Source organism: Falco biarmicus, chromosome 3 (assembly GCF_023638135.1).
Source record: "Falco biarmicus isolate bFalBia1 chromosome 3, bFalBia1.pri, whole genome shotgun sequence".
In the NCBI taxonomy this organism is placed as follows: domain Eukaryota; kingdom Metazoa; phylum Chordata; class Aves; order Falconiformes; family Falconidae; genus Falco; species Falco biarmicus.
Genome location: NC_079290.1, coordinates 111,224,722 through 111,244,048, shown reverse-complemented (window position 1 = coordinate 111,244,048; position 19,327 = coordinate 111,224,722). Strand labels below are relative to the sequence as shown.

Below are 19,327 nucleotides of genomic sequence, written 5' to 3'. Positions count from 1 at the left end.
CACCTCTGGAACCTGCTGACCTCACCTGGATGTCTTGGGCACTTTGATTTTTCCAGGAAAAAAACAAAGGCGTAAGATGTCAGAGGTGACTGCGGCACCAACCTTCTTTCATTAGTACAAGCTCAGCCCAGGAAAAGCCGCTGATCCCACAGAGCCGAGATCCAGCCAGAGAGCTCCTATCGTGGGGGTTTGGCCTGCAACTACATTAATAAAAAGGCTAAACCAAGCCTCAAATATTGTTCCAAGCAGTTAAACACAAGCCATCCTGTTTAAGAAAAAAATAATAATAATAAAAAATAAGAGTGTTTAAGTTGAAATGGAATTTGAAATGGAAATAGGGCTATTATAGAAAAGCTACAGTGACGGGATGTCTAAGGAATGTGGATTCCAAGAGCCGAAAGCCCAGGTTAGTCCGTGCGGGTTCCTCTGGCTGCTTGCAGCAGCTTTTCCAAGGGCTGGGATGGTGCGGAGGGATGGAAGCCAGTGGGGGGCGGGGGAGCCGGCAGCCCCTTCGACCCTCCTTATTGATGGCTCCGTCAAAATCAGCGGGAGGTCATTTTTAGGTATAACGCTTATGCGTAAAGCCCAAGGATAGAAAGATCATGACCAAATTTAATAAAGCTACTAGTGTTTTCAGAGTTGGTTTATTCATTTTCTATTATGTTTTTTATCACCTTCTTATTAGGCAGCGGCTATTCCGTGGCTGCTTTCAATCTCTTTTCCATCAGGTGGCTGCACTGATAATCAATTTTTTGAAGCACAGATCTTTTCTGGGTTTGAATTATTTGGATTTTATTAAATAAATGTGCATTTGTGTAGAATGGAAACTTTGCTCCATATCAGGATCATCTGTCTTGGTGAAATGACTTGTAACAGCTGTTCCATGAAGAAAATCTGATAGAAACACTGGGACTAGATATAAACACAAACATTAGTCACCATGGAAACAAAAGTTACTGCGAGAAGGCTCCAAAAGCTGTGTTTCTATATGTTTCTTATCCTAACTAAATATTCTCATGAGATTTTGCCAGCCACTTCATTTATAGCCATCTAGGAGATGGATGTTCTGCTTGCATGCATACAAATCACCCGGGAGTGGCACCTCCAGATTTAGGGACCGCGGGACCCTGCTCTTGGAATCGATGGGGTTATGGATTCATCCTGACTCCCGGAGGCTGGGGAGGTGCAAAACACCTTTTGAAAACATCAAGGGCAAAGGTGAATTTAGGGACCTGTGGAAGTGGTTCTTTAGGCTGGCGGTTTCACCCCATCGCAGGCTGGGATGCCCAGCTCCGCATCCCACCCCAGCAATCCTGCTGCGAGCATGGTGCAAGGGGTCAGTGCTGCTCTGCCATGTCCTGGGCTCCAACCTGGATCACCGGGGGGGCTTTGCTCCCTCATCTGCCAGCTTGGTGGCTTCTCCATGTGTTTAAAAAACACATATCAATGAAGGAAGGAGGTTCATCCCCTGCCAGGAGGGCTGCAATTAACAACCGGTCCCTCTGCTGACAGAGGAGCTGCATCTCTAGGTGAACCCGGGAGGCTGCTGAAATAGATGGAATTGCTGGATGGAGACTGGCACCTTGCAGCGGCGAGCTGGCGGAGACTGGAGTGCGGTTTGCCAAGGGATGGAAATGATCGCGGTGGGGTAACGCTGCTCTGTCTGAGGGGAGCAGCTTGCTCGGCCGGAGGGGGTGTCAGGGTGCGGGGTGTCAGGGCATGAGGTGTCAGGGCACGGGGGTATCAGGGGGCAGGGTGTCAGGGCGCGGGGTGTCACGCAGCATCCCGACTCATCCCAGAACCTGCCTGCAAAGCTGCTGCTGCTCCTGCGTGTTCTTGGGCCTTTGGTCTCCTTTTCGCAGGAGTTTGAAGAAAATCCACCGTCACCATAGCAACTGCCGGCTCTGTGGCACGTGTGGCTTCCCACGGCGCACACGGCGCCTGGGTGGCTTCAAAGAGGGGCGCGGAGCTCAGCACCCCAGCAGCAGCAGCCGCCATCCTGGCCCACTGGATGCTCCCCCTCCTGCTCCCCCTTCGGCAAAGGTTGGGGTACCCGAGTGAGTGGAGGGGCAGCTTCCCAACCTTAACGCACCTCATGGGCCAAATCCCTGTCCTCACACTCCTGCTATCCCTCCCTGTTTCGCTGGCTCAGGTGAGGCGGGGGAATCATTATTAACGGCTTTAGCACCCACTGTGGCAGATGCCCATGCACCCCAATTTCATTGCACAGCCCATGAAAAGGTCACCTTCTCCCTTACTGTGTGGCTCCTGCAGCTGGCCAGCCCCCGGCCAAGGGCTTTTGCTGCAGCCTCCCCCAGGGTGTTCTCTGGCCCGAGGCACCCAGCAGCATTGCTGAGCAAGGCAGGCGGCTTTCTCGGAGGCTTTTGCACAGTTTCTGCTGCTGTAGTGCCCCAGCGTTTTGCAAATATTTGCTGCGTTCCTGCTGGCGATACCTCACTATTCCTGCTGGCAATGCCCCACTATTCCTGCTGGCGATGCCCCACAATTCCTGCTGGCGATGCCCCACTATTCCTGCTGGCGATGCCCCACTATTCCTGCTGGCGATGCCCCACTATTCCTGCTGGCGATGCCCCACTATTCCTGCTGGCGATGCCCCACTATTCCTGCTGGCGATGCCCCACAATTCCTGCTGGCGATGCCCCACAATTCCTGCTGGCGATGCCCCACAATTCCTGCTGGCGATACCCCACTATTCCTGCTGGCGATGCCCCACAATTCCTGCTGGCAATGCCCCACAATTCCTGCTGGCGATGCCCCACTATTCCTGCTGGCGATACCCCACTATTCCTGCTGGCGATGCCCCACAATTCCTGCTGGCGATGCCCCACAATTCCTGCTGGCAATGCCCCACTATTCCTGCTGGCGATGCCCCACTATTCCTGCTGGCGATACCCCACTATTCCTGCTGGCGATGCCCCACTATTCCTGCTGGCGATGCCCCACTATTCCTGCTGGCGATGCCCAGCAGGGCTGGGGACACACCGTGGCCGAGCAGCGGGGCAGGCGCCTGGGGGTGAAGGTCTGATCTCACTGGTGACTGACAGCCACTGGCAACAGGCATTTGGCTGGGGATTTTCCTTTGAAAAATAGTGATGTATAATCAAATGAGGCACCAGGCACATCAGTTTGCCAATCAAAAACAAAAGGTAAAATCCAAATATTTTCATTTTTTTTCCACAGTGGCTCCTTTCCATAGAAATCTTGCTGCTAGTTAGAGCAAAGATTTATTTTAAAGGAACAGAGGAGCATAAGCGAGGTGGCAGGCTCCCCTTGCGGTCTGGCTCCCATCTGCGGCGATTTGAGGTTGTTTGGAAATGGTGATGGGCCAGCGTTTACCTGCCCAGGGACCCCCAGGTCCCAGCGGCCTCACTGACCCCACCAGCACAGGCGGTGCTGTGGCTTAGCGAAACTTGCTGCCCGCATTCAGGGTCACCAGTACTGGGGGTTAGGAAGGTTAACTGTGGTTAGGGGACGTTTGGGACAGCACTGAGAGCAGCGTGCATTGAGGGCTGGTTGGGGTTTTCTTGTGGTATGCAAAAATGTAGTTTCTTTTATTGTGGGAAATGTGGTTTTTCTCCCCCTGCATCTTTTTTCTTAATTGTTTGTCCTGGTTTTGGCTGGGCTTGTTCTGTCACTCGTTAACCGTACCTGAACCCCCCTTTTGAACTGAACCCCTCCTCCCCACCCACCTGATGGAAATCCACTGAGCACCCACACTAGTTAGCGGCACATGAGCTAGCAGACAAACCTGGGAAGAAAAATAATCCCGGGCTGTCTAAATAGCCAGTTCCTGCTGAATCCGGCGAGATTTGAGTATCTAATTCACACAGTCTCCTCCTTCTCGTTGCAAATCCTGGCCTGGTTGCTCCTGGTAAGTCTATCCCACGCCAGGCTGAACCGTGTTGGCAGGCACTGGGCTCAGCAGAATAAATTATCCGGGCTTGTCAGCTCATTCCCCCCGACGCTTTGCAGTGATTTCATCATTATTGGGGGGGGGGGGTCATGCTTGTGTAACTATATTGGGCTCAGCCTCGGTGGTTATGTCACTGTACCCACAGCAAACATTTTGAATAAAAATTAAATAATCCTACAAAGTCAGACCTTGTTAGTGCTGGCACAGAAGCCGAGTGGCTCCGGCGCGGTGAATGGGGGGTGGGAGGGGGAGGTTTGTGCCATTCAGCCCCTGTAAGGAGCGATTCACCATGTGCGAGCCCAGGGAGATGCCTCCTGCATAACTAAACGGGCTCGCTGTGCCGTCGTGATGGGCGAGGCTGCGGGGAGCCACCGGGACCCCACAGTGGGGACCCCCCGTCGATGTCCCCGTCGATGTCCCCCCCAACATGCAGCCACAGCGGGAGGAGACGGGCTGGGGACCTTGCTCGGTTTGCACGAGCCTCTGCTTTGCCTCCTCTTTGCATTTACCAGCCCGTGGGACCCCCAAGACCCTCCTTTTCAAAACAAATCAACAAAACCAGCAAGGATAATAATAATTAGAATATTATTATTATCAAGGATAATGATGATTAGGAAAAAAATGGCGTCTTCTTCATTTATCTCCCTTTTCTTTTGAGTTTGTGTTAAGCCTCCAGAGGCCAGCCCAGCAAAGCACCACGGTGCCTATTTCAGTGCATCCCTAAGGGCACGTGCCTGCGGAAGGCTTTGAGATACGACTGCAGGTAATGAGAAACATGCACTGGTAGATCAGGATAGCAGAAAAACACGTGAGAGAAGGGAATTGCTTCCAAGAAGCTGGTTTCATGGTTGTGGCGTGGCCACGCAGGTGCTGGTGACCAGCGTGGTACTGGGGTCTTGCCAGGGGAGCGGGGCTGCCGGGGCTGTGACCTACCCAGTGTTTAATCTGGGGTTTTGTGAAGCAGAATGGATTCAGGCTGGACGGTAGGCAGCTTCCCCAAATCCAGCATAATTGGGTCTTTAACCTGCTCAAGAGATTCCTGAGCTCGATACCGACACCATCTCCTCCTTTTGATGAGGGTGGTACAGAAAGAAGGAGAAAAAAAAAAGGCACATGATGTGAATTTATTTGCATCTTCCAACAATCATCCAGTCATTCTGCCCGGGAAATGCGTGTCCTGCTTAATGCCCCTTTATGCCTTTTTTATTTTTTTTTTTTTATGATGCTGAGAGATTATTTATTTATTTGCAGGTTTATTTTGCAGAGCTGGAAAATGCGAGACAGAAAATGCTTTTTCCGATTTCGTTATTTCATTTTATTATGTTTTATTTTGTAAGCGGCAGATGAGCGGGGGGTTGGCTGAAGGCCCTGGCGGGTGGGAAGCACCAGCTCCCCCAGCCCCAGCTGTGCCGCTGCGGAGAGCCTTTGGAGCGAGTCCCCAGGCCGGCAAAGCAATCGCATTTCCTGCGGCAATAAATGGAGCTGAGCGCTTTTATCCTGCCTCTATCGACTGGGTCTGCCCGCTCCGGTGCAGAATGGCACATGCCACAGCCCCCGATGTTGCTCCTGGTCAGGGTCTGAGCCCTGGCTCTTGGACTCCCAAAATTTCAGTATTTACTAAATGAAACTAAAGCCAAGTAATGTCTCAATCCCAGGTGGAAAACTCCACCGTGATGTTTTCCTCTTTTGAATACGTGACATCTGGAAAATGCAGAATTGTTAGGATTTTGAAATAGGTGCCTTATTTCAACTTGGCTGGCTAGGAACGATGCTGTTGCACAGAGTAATTACATAATAAATTTGTTAGAGGAATATAAAACCATAAAAGCAGTGGTAATGGTTTGCAATTTAATAGCTGAATTGTAAATGAATTTTCCTATAGCAGCTTTAATGTAGCAGGCTGCTACAATTAAGGGAACATTCTTTGGGGTGCCTTTAATTTTTTGTTGTTGTTGTGAAGTTCAGTGTCATTAATTCTCTGCTTTAAAGAAACCATATAGTTAACCACTTCAAGCCATAAAAGACAACTTGGAGTTCCTCTGCAACCAGCAGAATTTGGTCCTGGAGAGGGTATCTTTATCCCATTTGCACTTGGATTTTCTTATAGTAGCTGCTGCGGAGTCGCACCACGGACTGAGCTTATGACCTTCATTTCCTTTCCCTGATCATCCGTCTCGCTCCCGTGATGTGTGGCATCTTCTCTTTTCTTTATCTATCTGTTTGATAAAAGAAGACAGAAATGGAGGTGTGTGGGTATCACAGCGCTGCTGTGCCCCCGCCAGCCTCAGAGCTCCCTGGGGAGGGGGGCACCCCCATTTTTGCTCTGGCTGCGAGGATGCTCCGTCCTGCAATGGAGCCCCATCACCCCCCCTTGCCTGAGATCACCCTGCTCCGCTGATCCTGATTTTTTACTCTTCCCCTTTCCAACCCTCTGGATCTCAAGCGTTGTTCAAAAGCAGCTCAAGCTTACTCGGGAACAATTTTGTTGGAGCAGGTGCCCGCCGGCCCCTGCCCTTTCCCGCAGCGGTTTCAGCGGCACAGTCCCCAGCACCGCTTTCTCTTGGTTTGCCTCATCAGGTTCCCCTTCTTCTCACGTTTGCCTAATTACAGCTTTCCACTTGGATGCCGGCGTCACCTCAGTGGCCTGTGCTTGAAGGAAACGCTGTGAAATACCATATCCGATCTGCTCACAAGCATCTTTGGGGCAATTCAAAATTTTGATAATTATTGATGGCATGTAATTACCCTGCCAATAACACCTGCTGTTTCTATAGAGGTGCAGGGAACTGTTGCACCGCGGCATATTGCAAATGCAAATTGATGCAGGCAACCCTAATCTGATGGCAGTGGGCGATAATTAAAAAACACAGTTGTGTCTGCGGGCCAGGGATGCTGCTGGAGACCTGACACCGCTCCGAGGGGCAGCTCTGCATCCCCTCCTCCGGCCGGTGGATCCCCTTTTAAGGGGTATACGTGAGACAGTGCATGTCCTAATGCAGTTCTCTCTCTTCTGCATCCTTATTACTGTAACTCGAGCTTCAATTTCAGGTTTTTTTTTGCTCATCAGGCCTTAATAGTTGGTAATTTGCTTGTGCTCCAGTCTGCGGGTGCAGCGTGTAGAGCCCTGCCCCACTTCCAGCAGGGATTTGACCTTGCAGTTATCCCTCCATAATGATAACAAATCCGCTCCCTCGTTGCATTCTAGACCAAGGCAGGCGATTGAGAAAAATAATTTAGCAGAGATTGGTCTAAAAGCCTGCTCTCAGCCTGCCCCCTCCCCTTCCTCCAAAGCCCAGGAGCGTGGCTGTGCTGTTTGCTGGCTCTCACAGGGAGCTGCTCCTGGATGCTGGACACGGCCAGAGCGCCGGGATGTGGCACTTGCCAGCGGCTCAGCTTCTTCCCAGCACAGCCAAGTGACCCGAGCGGCCGAGTCCTGCATCACCACGCTGGCTCGCCCGTGTGAAAGGCGGCCGGGAGATGACTGCAGCCCTGCTGCACCCGAGGGTTGGGAGAACAGGCTGGACACCATCCTCTGCCTCCCTCCCAGCCCTGAAAAATACAGTTTATCTGGCATCTTGCAAGAAAATCCTCTCTGAAGGTCGATGCGCAGTCTGTGCTAGCTCAAGCAGCAGCCTGTGCCTTGCTGGGAGGTCTGTGGGGCGCACAAGATGCGTGGGGTGCTATGTGCCCGAGCAAAACCGGGGTCACCTATTGCAGAAAGTGCCACCCACCTCTCAAAAAAAAACACAACACCACCCCAGAGGCGTTTTGGGGGCAGAGGGCTGGGGGCAGCGCTGCCCTGCCCAGCGAGCTGCTGCCGCTGCTTTTGAGGGTTGGGAAGGTATTAACTGGTCTGGTGAGCAGGGCTGTGATTCCTGCTCTGGAGCCGCCGCTGTCCTGCCAGGAATCTGCTGGGGAGGCAGTGCCATTGTGTGCAGCCGTGGGTGCTGTGTTCTGGAGCATGTATAGATGCAAATGGGGAGCAGGGGAGGGGAACAGAAAATGTAAGAATCCATTGTAAACCCTAAAGGCACTGCAAGCGCTGACATCTGAGCTCCCGAGTGCAAGCCGGAGTCCTGCCGTAGGACTTCAGGCAGTAAAAAAGCTCCTACAAGGATGTTTCTGATGAACTTTAAATCGCCAACTCAATGCCAGCTATCCCGTACGAACACCCCCCGTGCAAGGTGGTGCCCTCTGAGCGGCACGCTGCAACTTTTTCAATTCTTCTTGGAAAAATGCAGAAAGTGTGCTTTTTCACCCCTCTGCCCCGATGTTTGCTCTTGACCTTGAAACCTGCCACCTGCCATCTCGCCTCCCTTAGGTGACCGAGCGTGGTCAAGCTTGTCCCACCCCCCGATGTGTGTTTGCTGGGGACAGAGGTGATTTCTGCAAAGCCTGGGACAGTGTTTGTACAGCACCCAGCACTGGAGCATCTCGGCCGTTTTATCTAACAAGTGCTTCAACAATATAAATATTTAAGTATAATAAACAATTATGATCAAGTTTCTTGGGTGACTGCACACAGCAAGTGAATTTAAAATTCCTTCCCCATGGGTATTCAGGCTTCAAATTCACTTTCAGTGAATGTTCGTGCTAATAAAACTCCATTGCACAGAAAGAGAACGCAAGAGAGATGCAAATGTGACAAGGGCAAATTTGCTTAGGAGTTGAAATGAATATTCACCAACTTTTTATTATTTTTTCAGTATTCATCCTTATTTGCTATAAAAAGATTATTTTATCTTTACTCTCCAAGCTCAATGAAGCGTGTATTTCTCAGGTATAATGTATATTTCCCTGTACTAATGGAAAGTTTTGCTACTGGCAAGCAAGGGGCATTTAGAATGCGCTTTTATCTTCAGGAAAAGTCTCTACTAACCCCGCACAAGTTGCCACCATGCTGGTGGACACCATCATTTCACCACACCTTGCAGCTTAAGGTGCAATAAGCTGAGGGGATGCAGGAGCCTCCACTCCTGCTGAAATGCAGTGGGGGCAGAAGCAAATTCCTTCACAACCCCCATTACGGCTGGGTCGGGCTCGATGTCCTTACAAAACAAAAGCCACCCGAGCAGGCTTTCTGCGCTGTTGCGGTGGCTCGCTGCTCAGCTCCCTGGTTTTTCCCCTCTTTAAAGCCACAGATTTCAGATCCTGACTCTTACACGATTTTCTTTGCTCATCGTTCATCCAGCGCTGCCCTCCGTTAGGAGGACACTGGCGACACTTACTTTTCACACGAGCTCAGCTCACATTCAGCAGGACTCGGGGGTCACCACGTCTCCTTTTTGCCTGAGGCAGAGGTAGCCCTGCTTTGACATCTTCATTTGGTTTCCGTCCTAGAATTGCAAGAGATGCAAATTAGCAATAATGAATATTTTCATTAAAAGCGTCTAGACGTTCTATCTGAGAACAAGATAATGATGCTGCTGCTTTCTATGAAATAGGCTGAAGTAGACCCAGGCTACTTTATTTCTTTTTGTCAGAAAAGATAACATTTATTTTTTAAAAAAAATGCAATTTCATGTAAGTGAAATTAGGGTAATTGCTAATTATGTAACTGCAAATAAGGTAGATCTTTGCTGGTCTGGCACAGATTACGAGCCGTTGGTTTTCATGGGGTGGCACCAGAAGGCAAGGAGACCTGCCAGGGTCCCAAGTCATTCCTCATGCTCGCCCGGACCTTCTGGCCAGCACGGGAGGGAGCATCACCCCTCACACCACTCTGCCCCAGGATTTCGTCCAGGAGCAGAGGTGTGGATGTTACAGGAGGTATCAGAAGTGTGGATGTTACAGGAGGTACCGCCAGCTTTCCCTCCCTGTCCCCCCGCCTTGCGCTGTGCCAAGCGAGCTGCCCACTGCCCGCGCCTCGGCTCGCGCCTTCTCCAGCAGGTCCCAGGTTTTTCCAAGGTTATTGCCCACCCCAGCACCCTGGAAGTATGACAGCCTGCACTCAGCGCCTGGCAAAGCTTCAGCCCAGGGGTTGCAACGGGGAGAGGTTTTATGTTTCCATATGTACTAGAAGGAAGTTAATACAAAACCTGCCCGAGAGCCAAGTCCTGCATTACGAAGTCACTGGCTTTATGGGACAAACATATTATTACCCTCATACAAGCTACAGTACGTGGGTATTGGAAAAATTAAATGCACTTGAATAGCTTTGTAGATATATATCTCTATATCCATAAAACCTACTGACAGTGAGCAAACACAAGAGCTTGGCAGTTGTCCTGCTCTGTTTAATTGCCATTGACAGTTTTTATATGTATCACCTCCTGAAAATCCCTCTGCTGACAATCCTGCCAGCTTCGTGATCTGGGTCTTGTCCTGAACATCGAACATGCTGGTACCCACAGAACCTCCTGCATGTGCTGGAGCTTAACAACATCTTTAGTTTTTTCTACAGAATCCATCCAGCTGTGCTTTTTAAAAAATTATTATGTCTGTAGTTTTTTACATCCTTATTTTTTTTGGACAGTCCTACTATCTTCCCTGGCTTTCTTGGAGACCACCCGTCGCGTTCTCTCTCTGATGAGAACATCAGCTTTCCCTTGCATCCCTCCCGCTCATTTGAAGGCATCTCTCCCCTGGTGCACCAGGCTTGGGGAAAACATCCCTGCTTTCATGCAAAGCTATTAATATCAATAATATTAATATTAACAAGCCTCACCTGAGTTGCTGAAGGGCCAGACAATGCTCCAGTCCTCTGTAATAAGAGGACTGAGCTCCCCTTGGCGTGCTGGCTGGTGAGCAGTGCTATCCATCGGGGACCGCAGATTGTTCCCAGTGGCAGCTGGGAATCAGACAGGGGCTGACCTGGCTCCAGCTGGGAGCTCCCAGCCGGCCAGCCTGTGCTCCAGTTTCCCCCCAAAGCGTAGGGACCAGTAAGAGTCCCGACAGCCTGGGGAATCCCACAGCCCCGGCCGTCCTGCCGGCGGGGAGTGCTCGGCGGGAGGTGATGCTACAGACCGGGAGGTGGGTGAGATGGGTGCCTGGCTGCGTGGTACTCCCCCAGGGAAAAAGGAGAAAATGCAGGAATAATGGGAATCATTTTGGGTGATTTTAACTGTTGTGCATCAGGAGCAAAGTAAGATGCCCAAGTGAGTTGACAGCACCTCCATTTGATCTCTGCCGTGACCTGACTTAGAGCCAGTATTTTTCAAAGGCCGCAAATTGCCTCAGTGTTGCTTTTGTACTGAGATACTTCATCAACACCTGTGGGTTTGGTGCGGTGGGGGTGGGGCAGGTTGGTGTGTTTGTTTTGGTTTGGTTTTCTTTTTTAAAGTAATTTATGTCAAAAATTAAATGGACTTTACTAGAAGCAGCACGTCCCCTGCCCTTCCGTGGCTGGGTAATAAAAATATTAATTCTTTATATTTTTATAGATTATAATATATATAATGTATAATATATAATATATAATTTATTATATAATATGTAGAAATAAATAGATAAATAAATGAAAATAAATTTATATATTATAAAAAATAATTTAAAAATACAGTAAATCAGCCTCCAGCGGGTCTCATTCGGAAGTGATGCTCAGGCCAGCCGTGTGCGCTACTGCAAGACCTAAACAGCAAGGGGTGTTTCTTACCAGTTTGGGGGCTCTGTGCCCCCAAATATGCCGAGTCAAGATAAAATATTTTGAGTCAGGAGGGCAGCGGCAGCCATGCACCAGTGCTTGCAGCTTGGCATTCCCTGTTTTTTAACCCCAGCCCTCCCCCGCCCCCGCTGCCTCCTCGGGGTTGGAGCAGCATGAGACCTGCCCGTACACAAGCACTAGCACTCGGCGGCGTGGCACTGCGTGAGTACCGACCATCCTACAACGCTCAGGCAAGAGGTGAAGGAGTTGCTAGGGACCGTTCCCCATCTAACTGGAAAGGCTGGCTGGCTTTTAAGGGTTGGGGTCGGCACCCTTTTCCACTGGGTCTCAGCACCCCTTCGCATCCAGGATCAGCCCACCCGTGCCTCAGTTTCCCCATCCTGTGGAATGGTGTCTGCCGTATTTTCCTACCTAGCCAAAGAAGTAAAGCACTTGTGAATTACCTGATATAAAGGGATCTCTCTGAACCCTGAGATACGTTATTTTTCAGGCAGCAGGTGACTCCAGCCAGCCCCCGTTAGAGACAGGTAAGGAGACAGACACCAGTACGCTCCAAGCCCCGCGTGCACAGAACCAGTGAGTACATACTGAAGCCTTAACATCTGATGGCAAATCATGTAATGTGTATCTGTAGGAATATTGCTCCAGTTTTCCAGCTGCCTTCTCAATGCTGAAACTTTATCTATGTGGATTTTTAGAGCTTTCATAGTTTAGTGGGGAATGTAATTGTACATTTGTAATCATGCAATACAGAATTAGTCCACCCTGCTGGTAGCACCTTGGGAAAAAAAAAAAAAAAGGAAAAAAGAGGAAAATTAGATAGTTTTACTGTTTCACGCTCCCCAGCCCCACTCTTTCATTGCAAAAGCGACTGGTTTGCCAGCGGTGCGATCCTCAGGCGTGCCCCCGCTGTCAGTGCCACGGCAAAACAAGGGAGGATGATGACACTTACACCAGAGCGTGGTTCCTCTCATGGAAATGAAAGGGAAGGATGCTTTGCCTTGGGTAGCCTCGTAAGACTACATTAAGTTTCACTCTTGTCTGGATTGCGTTGTACGGTCCCCGAAATACCTGTGGGAATTTTGTGGATGCTAATGTGTACCCTGGGTGGCAGGCGGCAGGGGGGATGGTGCGCTGCGCATGCTAAATCCCCTCTCCTGTACTCTGCGGAGCTCTCCACTTCTGCATTAATCACAGGATTATTTTAGAGGCCTGAACCGCACTCGAGATCTTATCTTTTACTTACTTCACAAACATTACAGTAAAAAACCTCCACGTCTCTTTAGCATCTTCCTCTTTCAGGATGCTCTGGCCGACTCTTCCCTTGTGCTCTGCCTTGCAGACCTGGTGCTCGTTTTCTTTGCTGGGGAGGGAGGAAAAGGCTGTTCTCACACCAGTATTTATTATCACAGTTGAAATGGTTGGGTACAAATATTTATTCCTGTCTCCTGCCCAGTTTAGGACAGTGGTTTTGCCTGTAATCTGCCAGGCCAAAGCCTCTAGAGGGTCCTGAAAATTCAAAGGTGTCTGAATTTCCCCGTGCCTCCTGCTTATGTCAAATCTTCACTGGAGCTGACTTCATAGGACAAAGAAACTGTCAGCTGGATGCTGATGCTGTATTAATGACAGGGTACATTGACCCACCCCGGTGTGTCATCGTTCCTGCTGAAGGAAACAGAGAGGCAACCCATAATCACCTTTCCTGCACCTGTCCCACTAACACCTAATTTAAGTATCTATTTGTCTGCTGATTGATCACAGGATTTTTTTCACGACACCTATTATCCTGCTATCTAAGTGCTTCGGAATCATCCTCTTCATTTAAGTTTTTATATGATCCTTACAGTAGTGTCTGAACGGCTGGTAAATCGGGGCGGCAAAGCCAACGTCTCTGCGGACATCCCACCCTTCCCTTCCCTTCCCTTCCCTTCCCTTCCCTTCCCTTCCCTTCCCTTCCCTTCCCTTCCCTTCCCTTCCCTTCCCTTCCCTTCCCTTCCCTTCCCTTCCCTTCCCTTCCCTTCCCTTCCCTTCCCTTCCCTTCCCTTCCCTTCCCTTCCCTTCCCTTCCCTTCCCTTCCCTTCCCTTCCCTTCCCTTCCCTTCCCTTCCCTTCCCTTCCCTTCCCTTCCCTTCCCTTCCCTTCCCTTCCCTTCCCTTCCCTTCCCTTCCCGGGGATGGGGGATGCCTTGCAGCATGTTGGTGGGACCCACAACCCCTGCTCCCCCCCCCGCAGCAAACACCCAACCACATCTTCCCCCTCTAATTTGTGACGGGGAAACGATGGGGAAATGGCCTTTCGTACAGACGCTGCCTGAAGTTTTTTCTCTTTGCTCCCTGTTTCCCTCTTCCTTTCTGGAAAGCTCTCTGTGGGATCCAGCGGCTTCACTGCTGCGGAGCGCGTCGGTACCGTGTCTGTGTGCTTGGCTCCATGCTCGCTCCCCTTGCTCCTCTGAGCGGGTTCCCACCGGGTGCTACCGAGCTGCTCAGCTGCACTGGTGGGTCTCCGTGACTTCCCACCGTTCACCCACCCACTCGCCACTGCCAGGGGTCCGGTGCTTTGCTGAGCCCCCCCCAAGCCCCCAGGCAGACAGCGCAGCCCCTGCCAGCCAGCACAGCTCTGAAACTGCCCGGCCGGGCCAGCACCGGAGCTCGAGCATCCTTCTGCCGGGGAGCTGGCGACAGCTGGGGACCATTCCAGAGCAAGTGGAGCCTTGCACTCGGTTGATGCTAAAACCAGCTCCCTAGGGATATTTCAGCCCAAATTACAATGAAAAGAGGTTTTGCAGCAAAGTGTAACCAGGCAGCTCTGCTCGCGTGGATGCACCTTTGGGGCTCACCCCTTCTCCTGGCGAGACTTACAGCCCCCACGTAGGAAGGACCCAGCTAACCTGCTACTGGGTGGGGAGAGCTGGGCTGGAGACAACCGCAAATCAGAATTTCAAAGCAAAATTATCACAGCACCATCATCACTATTGCTTCTATATGCCATGAAGGGGAGCGCTTCACGCCCAGGGAGGACACGTTCAAACAGGAGGGTGGACCAGAGTTAGATTTTTGTCAAGGTTCATCTACTGACCCATGAGATGAAGGTGAGGTCATCTGGGAATCCTGTCAGCCCTGTTCGACTGTGGGAGCTGGAACGGCTCAACTCACCACGCAGCTGCAGGGACCAACCCCAGCCAGGTGGGAGGTGTGCAGCATCTCTCAGATGACAGACACGGCTCATCAACGGGGAGCAAACCTCCCACATCTGCCCTGAATCCAAACAGCTCCATGTTCAGCAGAGACCCCAAAACTCCTGGGTAACTGCGCTTACAGTTCGAAGAAACTAAACAGCAATTCAACTCGATAGCCAAGAAAGCAGAAACCAAAAAAACATTCAAGGTTTTGGGTACATCACTGACACTCATACCTGCTTGTGAAAAGCTGGCTGCTGACGTCTTCCCCGTAAACACTTAAATACAGGCTGAATGCGCACAGATTCATTGCATTGCTGTAATTCATTAAACAAATGTTGGGCTTAATAGACCCGCGTATGAAGACTGGTGCCATAGATGCGCTCAGCTGTGAAATATGCTGTGGAAGTCATTTGTTTGCAAGGGGTCTAGAAATCTGCTTCCTATTAACATCAAATGGGCTTACTGGAGAAAAATCTCTGGGATCACATTTTTCTCTCAATTATCCTTTCTCAGTGGGATTCCTCGAGGTTTGAGCCCGGTAACTGAGATGTGTCTAAGCTGGGAGTTTTGGATCTGGGGTTTGTTTTGATCCATTAAGCTTGTATCTCACCACAGTGATGTAATTCCCCCAGTCTGAGACACTTTATAAACATTAATGGGTTTGTTTTCGTGGTCCCGAGGGATGCACAGCCCGAGAAGGTCGCCGGGACCCTTGCGCCCGCGCAAAAATGGAGACAGGGAAACGTGTCACTGCAGCATGGCAGGGAAAAACAGAATACTCACCTGAATTTTTAACCTGCCCATCCTTAGCTCTGTTTGATCCCGTTTTAATAACTCATTAGCTGAAGCACTAGTATTTCAGCTCCAGCACAGCAGTAACACACCAGCAAGGTCTGCGTTAAGATGCTGCTGTGCACTCCAGTTGCAGGAGAAAAGGCTTGGTGCTCAGTATTTTGAGAAGGAGGGGTCAAACGCAGTTAAAAACACACAAATAAAAACGCGACCTTTGCAGAGGGAAAAAAAACAATCGTAGATATTAGCAACTGTTGTAACTTCGATGGGAATTACTCAGCGGAGATGCGCTACAAGAGACTATTGAACTCGGGGCAGGCTGTGCTTTTTCTGGTGATGGCAGCTAAAGTTTGCTGGTCTCTTGGACCGGATTTTCTCGGTGAGCTTTTCTTTGCCAATGAATGGCCACACAGATGTCCCCAGTGACATTTGGAAAGGGCCAAGTTGCCGCTGTTTGCGCTGCAGCATGCCAGGGCGTCACAAAGCGGAGGCGTGGATCAGACACCCTGTCTCTGGGAAGCTTTCTTCCAGTCACAGAAAGTCCATTTTAGAGGATGCGCTGAAAGAAGCTGCTGAGACTTGCAGCCCTTTCGGCTGGGAATTGTTACTGCAAACAGAGATGCATGGAGCAGATGAGAAATTAATGTAAATATACAGACAGAAGGCAAATTTTTTTGGGTGGAAGTGAGGCACAAGCAGATAAAGAGCGATCAGCAGAATTTACATAAGCCTTCATCATCTCAGAGGTCATCATTCTGCAGGATGACACATTGAAATTCGTTTTTATTAAATTCTGGCTGATTATTTAATTGGAAAAGAAAGGATTTAATTGAATCAAGTCAAAGGGCGGTATTAGATTACGTTCAACCTTAACACAAAATGATTTTCCCATTTGGTTAAACTGGTTCCTTTGCATATTGTACATATGAAACTATAGAAAGTGGTAATCTGAACAGTAGATTAAAGTGTTTGGAAGGCTTGAGCAGTACCCCTGTGCTACCCAGACCTTCTTCATCTCCTGAACCTTCTCATATTCCCTTTACGGCACTCCTTAGGTTGAAACAAAAGCCAAGATGAGAGACAGTATTCTCCAATCTTCCTCCATCCGTGTTTATGACACATGTATATTCTTGAGAAATAGCCCGCCTGGACGCGATGCTGCTGCTACAGCGCGTTGCCCCAAACTGAGGGGGTTGTGCAGGTTTTCAGGGCTACCCTTGGACCACCCGAAAAGGTGCTGAGCGTAGCTGGGGGTGAATGGAGATCCGAGGCTTGTTGCCCTTGACTGAGGTTCCCCATGCATCCTCAGGAAACATTCCCGACCTTTCTGTGCCTCATCTGCGCCGCCAGGGACTCGCATCCCTCAGGGACACAGGCTGGCTGCACCGCTGTCAGACTGCCTGCAAAAAGATGGAACTAAAAAAAAAAGCAATTTGGGGAAATAATATGTTTCTAATTTTGGCTCCTTAATTAGCATTTAATTTAATTTTTTGTTAATTCAGAACTAAGAGGAGAAAGGGAACGAGGCCCAGTTCATTTCCTAATGCTTCATTCCATCCCAATTTTGAGGATTTCAGCAAACGCTTGGCCTTCAGAATGGGAATCGGCACAACCCTCAGGTATCACACCCTGAGCGCACACCCTGCTGGTATTTTAAACTCCTCGTTCCTGAAGGCAGTTCTGCTGCTAAAGCCGTGATAGGGACCGTTCCGCGGCTCTGTGGGTTCCCCCGATGGCGGAACCGGGGTCCCAGCACTCTTCCCAGGCGGCAGCTCAGAGAGATCAAATCCCACTCCGAGAGATCGGAGGCGATCTGAAATGGGCCGAGCTGCTCCCTGGTAAGGAGGCATGGGGAGGGGGAGAAAACCTTCCAACTATCTTCAGGGGAATCTCAAAAGGACTTAAATAATAAGGAAGATTTTTGTAAAAGCACGGTTATTTATTTACGGATGAGTTCCACCTCCAGCTTCAAGAAAATTATTTTTTTAAATAGCGCACGTGCCAATGCAGAAATTCTCTTGCATTAGTAAATTAAAAAGATTCCAGTGCTGCCAGTATAGCAACTCAACTAGTCTATTATTAAGGTTAGATTGAGTAAGAAGCATAATTTGGACTTTACTTCAGCAGCTGAATGTGTTCTTGGAAAGCTCCAATCAGTTTTAACCTGATTTTTTAAGATAAAAATAACATGCCAGCACTTTAAAGCTGAGCTCCTTTCTGCTGAAGCTTACGTTTTATTCAAGCGCGATGACTAAGTTTTGCATCTACGGTACCGCGACTGCACATTTAGGTTATCTGGTTACATACATAATTCCCTCATTTGCAAGCACACTTTGCAGCAAATACTCATGCAAATTAGGCATGAAACCAGGCATTTATCTTGATTGGAATTCCATTTCTATATATACTTAACTTGATCTCGTTCAGGGATGGCTGCATAGACGATGAAGGAAGAATTTTAAAAAACGCTTTTATTCTTCTTGTGGGTTGGTTGTCCGCCCTTTGGGAATTCGTTAAGGAAAACGGGCCTTTCCACTGATACTCCAAGTGCTCTGGCCCGGCGCCAGTGGTTGGGTTGCAGACGCTGCTGGAAACTCCCAGTCAAAACCAATGTTCCAGTGAAAAAGCCACTGTACTTCATTTCTCCGAAGACTGGCGGGGTTTGTTTTACGAAATCCCTTCACAGATTATAAGGTCTAGATGCCCCTTGACAAGGACTCAGTCCTTCTCGCTCTAGGAGGGCTGGCTGTCCGCACGACCCAGATGGGGTCCAAGGTTTTGGGGAACCCAGGCCCATCTCCACATCTCCACAATGTTTTTTCAGCAGACTGACGTGATGGATTTACCCAGTTTCTCTTCCTAAAAGCTGCCTGGGGACACTGCATGCCAAAGCCCTCTGCTTCTGCAGAGCTGTATCCCAGCACTCCCAGGGGACCGTCACTGCGTGGGACAGTGACATGCTTCTCATTTCTCTCGTATCAAGCCTCTCCCGGAGTCACCTTTGCAGCACTGGGAGCAGGGAAACCCTTTTCTAGCGTTTTTCCTGCATTTTGGCCAAGGTCCCTGCAATGCCAGCGGTGGTGGGGGGCAGCCCGCACTCCAAGGACCTGCCCCCACTTCCCAGCTTGTTCAGCCAAAATTTTAGGCAAATTAGCAGAGGGTTTAGCAAATGGCACAGGCACAGGCAAGACTGTTTCTCCCTCTTTCCTTAAGGGTTGTGATTTTTCTCCGGCTTTTCCCTTTGCTAGGGCCCTTCCTCGCCACTCCCAGCTCCCACCCGCCATGGGGTTCCTAAAGCCGAATGCCTCGAGGTGCTGGTGGCAGGGGTGAAAGCAGGCAGCGGTGCTGCCTGGGGGGAGGCTGGGATGCTTTGGGGCAGGAGGCCAGGATGCTTCGGGGCGGGAGGCCGGGATGCTTCGGGGTGCTGCAGCCAGGCAAGCCACCATCTCCAGAGCAGCACCAGCTCATTTCAGGGGGGCTGAAGCCTGTGTGGCCACCTGGGCCAGGACTGTGGCTCTGTGGGCTCGCTGCAGCCCAGGCCTTGGCAAGCATGCAACTGGAACCCTCGAAGGCACTGATAAAGCACAGGGAAACATCAGCACTCCCTCTAGCAGTCGCCAGCGATGATACCAAATAATTCTCGATTTTTCACCCTGGGTTCGTGCCACATGAACCGCCAGTGCTAAGGACACTGGCATTTACCTGCTGCCACAGCAGCCACAGGCTGCTCTTCCCCTGCCAGGACCCTTCCCGGGGGGGTTGGACCCCATTTGACCATCACCTGCGCCACGCAGCTTCAGGGTACCCCCCCGCGGGGTGAA

The 19,327-nt window shown here is 50.2% G+C and overlaps 1 protein-coding gene across 1 annotated transcript in view; it reads left to right on the top strand.

The window, feature by feature from the left end:
- Positions 1 to 19,327, top strand: part of KAZN (kazrin, periplakin interacting protein) — a 225,788-nt gene that overhangs the window by 116,147 nt on the left and 90,314 nt on the right. The gene's annotated exons all lie outside the window — the stretch shown is intronic.